Raw genomic sequence first — 6,000 nt, forward strand, 5'->3', positions numbered from 1 at the left:
GTATTTGCCATGAAAAACTCAATGTAATAAAGAATAGCAACACAGCCCACTTTGATCTCCTAAACAAACCTTTTTTCTTTTTTAGTTTGCAGCTAGCTGCACAAGGAATCAAAAGCTATCTCACTACTTGCATCACCTGATTTGTGAAATGAATTGTCCACCAAAACAACATATCTGTTGTATATCAATAATGGTCATTAGAGAGAAGGGTGGTTTCTTTTTTTCCCCCACTCCAGATATAATCTCTAAGCTATAACACAAGTCCCTGGCAGGTCTGCTGCTAATACTGAAACAGTTCTCTAAGGGCAATAATAGTGTGTGCACACTTTTTCTTTCCTAGGTGAAATAGGAGCTATTCAATTGATCTTTTAGTGATAAAAAACAACAAAAAAAAAGTTATGAAAAATAAATCTTATCAGCCCGCTCACATCCTCATATTCAGACTAGGTAGGAAAAAGCATCTTGTCCCACAAGCAGAGCTCGTGTTCCGTGGCTCACATTCACATGATAATTTTTTTCAGCCTTGTTGGTGGAGCTGGACATCAGGAGAAAAGCAGGGAGAAGAAATCAGGGCATGCCCTCCCACCCCTGGTCCCCAGCTCCTGTGCTGTGATTGCCAGCCCAGGGTTTGTAATCGCTGATCACAACCCCCATGGCAGCCTCCACCAGCAAGGGCAAAGGAGATCAAAGGAAAAGTCCTGAGACAGAAAACGAGGGTTGTAGGGGTCTTGGTGCTTCATTATTATCTGAATAGAAGACCTGAGAGGAGGCTTCTTCTCCCAGGTGACAGGGATAGGACAAGAGGAAATGGCCTCAAGGTACACCGGGGGAGGTTTAGGTTGGAGATTATGAAGGATTTCTTCACTGAAAGGCATTCAGGCATTGGAAGAGGCTGCCCAGGGAAGCTGTGGAGTCACCATCCCTGCAGGTATTTAAAATGCATGTGGCACCTGGGGACAGGGTTTAGTGGTAGACATGACAGTGCTGGGGTAGTGGCTGGACTTGATGGTCTTAGAGGTCTTTTCCAAAATAAACTGTTCTATTATTCTCTGATTCTATACTTTTCAATAAATCATCTCCAGCTAGGTTCTCTTCACCATTCACATTCTAGAAATCTCGCCAATTTTTAGAGAATATACTATTCAATTAATAAGAAATCAGGATGCTTTGAACTTATATAAATCTTCTGATTTGTTTGGGCTATTTTTAGGAACTTAAGGTCACAATTCATGTAAAACCTCCTTCTAGTATTATCTCTTATTCACAGCTGGAAGAACTGACTGTTCACAGATTCAGTGACTTGCCAAAAGCTGCCAGTGCAACATCCTCAGTATATAGCTCCTGACTTCACTTCAGTCAGCTGCAATTTTAGGGTAAAAATCCTTAACTTTACCCGTAATTTACTGACACCTGATGACATTTATTAGTGAAGAACATTAGGACTAAGATCTCTCCACTGAAAAAAAAAACCAAAACCTGGCAATATATTTTAAACAAAATTTGAAATTAAAAACTGTAAAATAAATGTTATGATTATTGACTTGCATTATTGACTTGAGTTTTCATACTTGCTTGCAAAGGAGAATGCAAATCTGAGTGTACCTTGAGCAAATCATTTCAAGACTTAAGACCTGCAAGTCTTCCCAAAGGCACAACAGGAGATCTTTGCAGAAGTTTCTTTCTGCAGAAGACATTCCTCTGCTTGGCTCCGCTCACAGAGCTGGGACAGCCATCTCAGCCAACCTTTGCTCCTGCCAGCTTCAGAAGCCTGATGTGATTTCCACTGAAAGGGATCACTAAACTTCCAGCAGCAACTGGAAGAAGCCTCCAGGAAAACACCAAATAAAATGAAGCACATGATGAAGAAAATTGCCAGAATGAGTTTGTGTCCAAAGAGGACCAATTTTCAACATGTCCATTTTCCTGTATTTTTCCTACTGCACCTACATATGCTACAAGAATTAAAAAAAAAAAAAAAAAAAAAAAAATGCTCCCAGTTCCTCAGTTACAGTTCAGTGATTTCTGTAGATGCTGTCTCCCCCTTTCCTCACTCCCCAAACTTGAGCTCTTAAACTTCAAAACATCTTTGTAACAGTTGGTAGTGCCTAATACAAAGTGAGCAGCACCCAGTAAGGACCCAACATTCCTGATTTTAAACTCACTCAGCCATGGAAAGACCTGCAGGAATCAGTCTTCTCTAAAGAGGCAGTTTAAACCAAAAATGCTCTACTACATTTCCTTGCAATGGAAAAGAGGGTTGGGAAGCGTGGAAGGAGATATTTCAGTGTAACAGGAGACAATACATAAGTTCATGTAAGAAAGGCTGAGGAATTTGGCATTGTCTGAAGAGCTGAAATAGCCCAGTACCACATGTATCATTCAGGTGTGGTGGTACAGACAAGATGTTGATACAATGTAAGATTTTTTCTTTAAAGGTTTTGCTCCTCATTGTAAGAAATGGGAAGAATTCAAGAATGGTCTTTAAACAGGAGGAATTGTGATCACCCAGCAGTGATTAACCAAAACAAGAAGAAAGTGTTACAATATGACAAATTGAAATAACCTTTGAAGCCAAGATAATTATGTAACAAATCTCAGGAATATATTTTAGCAAGAAAGCTATCACATGCTGGAAACAAAAGCACTCTTTTAGTCCTATTATTTTCAGTATCATAATTTGCAGAATCAAAAGCTAGCTCTGGCATGTAGCAAAGATGTTTGCCTTAAAATTGCATGAAATGCAAGAAGAAGAAAAGACTTATGTATATGTATAGGTGCTATAGACATACTCACCCACACATTGTCTGGGGCTCTGAGCTCATAAAAACCTTCCCACAGACCAAAAAAATTAACTAATCCTTCCACCTCATTCTTCCTCTGTTAGGTCCCCACTGGGGAGGTTTTCTTCCACCATAGTAACATGAGTCAGAGTAACATGAGTCAGACAGATACTTCCCCTGCAATGAGTCCTCTATCAGATGTGCTATTCCAACCCAAAGACTCATTCATGGCACAGGTCTCACTCAAATTCAAGAGACAATCACTCAAATAAGAGAGAATATTATTTTCTCTTAAAATGAACAAGATTTGGCCCCAAACTGATCTCCTGGGAGAGAGAGGCAATGTCATCTACTGGTTTAAAAGTCAAAATACCTGGTTTCCTTCCTTTGCTCCACAGTGTGTTGAGGAGTGTCTTTCTGCAAGTTACTTGGAGTAATTATCCACAAAACCAGATGACATTCATCAGTTGGTGGGCTGCCCATTCCTAAGCTCAGAATTGGACTCTTCTCCATTTCACCAGAAAGGATGACAAAACATCCAAAACTGCCTCTTATTAGAAGCAATAGAACACAATGCACTTATTGAGGATGCACAGTGAATCTAACACACATACCCAGGAGTTTTTTTTGCAATAATATTCTATAAACACTTCATTGATATAAAATCTATCTTCCTGTATTTGATATGTCTAAGTGGAAGTTACTCAGGACACTGTCCCAGCTGTCCAGACAATAGTATTTTTACATTCAGAATAGCAGCATCTTAATGGAAAATATGTATGATAGTTGGTAGGATTGAAAATTTAATTTTAGTATTTTAGTATTTTTAGTAGTTAAAACTACTAAACTACTAAAAATACTAAATGCCTACTCTTTAAGAAAAAAAAAGTCATACAGTTTGAAGTGGAATAAACCTTGCAATTGCCTGCCTGACCTATTTGGCAACACTTCTCCCTATTATTTTATCAATTAGTATCCCTACAAACTCCCCCAAAACAGATGTCTAAACAGTCATTCATCAAAGACAAAAAGGAGATTCAGGCATGCACCTAAAATAATTCTGTTTGCTAATTGAGCATATTGAGTAACACAAATACATTTTGCAGGTGCATCTTCCTGAGAATGATCCCATTAGTGTCCACACTGCACAGATGGGCTGTGTTATTTTAAGGTTTTAATCAAAATACATGCAAACAGGCACAGCACCATGTGCATGCTAATGCTGTGAAGTGTCAGCACTCACTACACTCTTTCAAGAACTCTAGCTATGTAAAAACTCAGAAGAGAAGGAACTGATGAATTAGGCACTTCAGAGAAAGGCTTAGAGGTTACAGCTAAAAGGTGACACACAGCAATTCATAATAAATGTGGAGAAAACATCTTGTTAACACGGCAGTGTATTCCCACATACTGACAGGAACTGCATTAACACAAAGACAGAATACAAGAAGGTGTAAGGTCATCAAACTGCCAAGGTATTTATATTAGAAGAACCAACCCTGAAAACAGTGATTATAGTGTAATCTTGACATCTGTCAACCTCCTGTCAATGGCTCTCCTCAGTGAAGGCATTACACATCCCTCAGCCACTGCTTTATCACCTGCAGTGAAGTTTTCTGCATCTGCTACTCCCAGTTTGAGGGCGCACCAGATCTGATTCGGGTAAGCAACTCACCTAGCAGACTCTGGTCTTTGTTAATTAAATGAGAAATAAAGAAATGCATCTTGAGAATAATGGAACACAGCTCCTCCTATATTTCCTTTGTAAAAGACAGACCCTATTCCTGCATAGTTCGGAAAAAACCCCAAAAAAATTAGTCCTCTGAATTTGATACTCCTCCCTGCTGCAGTGGGGGGGGGAAGGAAATGAAATTAAGACATAGCAGAGGTTGTGTTCAGTTACAGTGCCCCGGGTGCCAGGTTTGCAAACCCGACAATGTCCTCTTACCTGCACAGACACGGCACCACCTGAAGCGGTACCTGGAGCCCGGCTCCTGACCCGGGTGCGCCCTGCAGAGCGGCCAGCTGGGATGGATGGGGCGGTGATGGGCGAGCACAGACAGACACACGGACACAGGACACGGACAGACACACGGACACAGGACACACTGCCCCGAGCCCCGCTGCGTGCACACACGCTCACAGGGACATGTCAGTGATGGGGACAGGCAAAACGCTGCATCCCCTGTACACCCACCCCTGGAGGAAGAGAGGAGGAAGAGAGGAGGAAGAGAGGAGGAAGAGAGGAGGAAGAGAGGAGGAAGAGAGGAGGAAGAGAGGAGGAAGAGAGGAGGAAGAGAGGAGGAAGAGAGGAGGAAGAGAGGAGGAAGAGAGGAGGAAGAGAGGAGGAAGAGAGGAGGAAGAGAGGAGGAAGAGAGGAGGAAGAGAGGAGGGATGGAGCGGAGGGCAGCGGGCGCTGGCGGCAGCAGCGGGCTCGGGCTCGGGCCCGGGCGGGCCGGCGGCGGTGCCGGAGAGGGGCCGGGCAGGGCGGGCGCGGGTTTAAGGAGTGAGGGGAGGGGAAGCGCTGGGCGGGGAGGGCCGCGGGCCCCGCTGCTGGCCGGGGGCGGGGGAGCCGGGGATGGGGCCGGGACTGACCGCTCCGGGGGTGTGGGCTGAGGGACACGGGGGTGGGAGATGTGAGCCATGAGGGACAGGTTCGAGAGAAGGGGACTGGGGGTCCCGGCCCGAGGGGGCTCGGGATGCACTCCCCGAAGGGCAGAGAATCGGGGAACCGTGTCCCCGCCGTGTGGGGAGAAACGCCCTTTCTGTCTTAGCAAACAGGTGGTTTCTGCTTTTACCTCCTCCCTAAGCTCAGTGTCTAAATAAAAAGCCCTCAGCTGGGATATTTTTGCTTGAATTTCAGTTCTGACTTGCGAGCTGGAGCCACTCTTCCTTCACCCTCCTGCAAACACATCCCCGGGCCCCTCCGCTGCCGCACCCGCAGCTCCTGCCCCGGCGGAGCCCTGCACAGCTGTCCCATCGGGGCCGGTGTCCACCAGAGGGAACTGAAGTCTGCCGCAAACTGGAGCTCTCAAAGCATGCCCAAAGGACACACAAAGCATATTTTTTTAGCATGATTCATTTCTTAGGCTGCCCAGAGAAGCTGTGGCTGCCCCATCCCTGGAAGTGTCCAAGGCCGGGTTGGACGGGGCTTGGAGCAACCTGGGATAGTGGAAGGTGTCCTTGCCCATGGCAGGGGTTTGGAACTGGATGATTTTTA

The 6,000-nt window shown here is 44.5% G+C and overlaps 1 protein-coding gene across 1 annotated transcript in view; it reads right to left on the reverse strand.

The window, feature by feature from the left end:
* Nucleotides 1-4,969, reverse strand: part of COL22A1 (collagen type XXII alpha 1 chain) — a 239,702-nt gene extending 234,733 nt beyond the window's left edge. The window contains exon 1 of the mRNA XM_058833583.1: nt 4,729-4,969. The gene's annotated coding sequence lies outside the window, so the exon portion shown is untranslated. The remainder of the gene's footprint in view (nt 1-4,728) is intronic.
* Nucleotides 4,970-6,000: the final 1,031 nt, after the last annotated feature.

This window comes from Poecile atricapillus, chromosome 2 (genome assembly GCF_030490865.1).
Source record: "Poecile atricapillus isolate bPoeAtr1 chromosome 2, bPoeAtr1.hap1, whole genome shotgun sequence".
Taxonomy (NCBI): Eukaryota; Metazoa; Chordata; class Aves; order Passeriformes; family Paridae; genus Poecile; species Poecile atricapillus.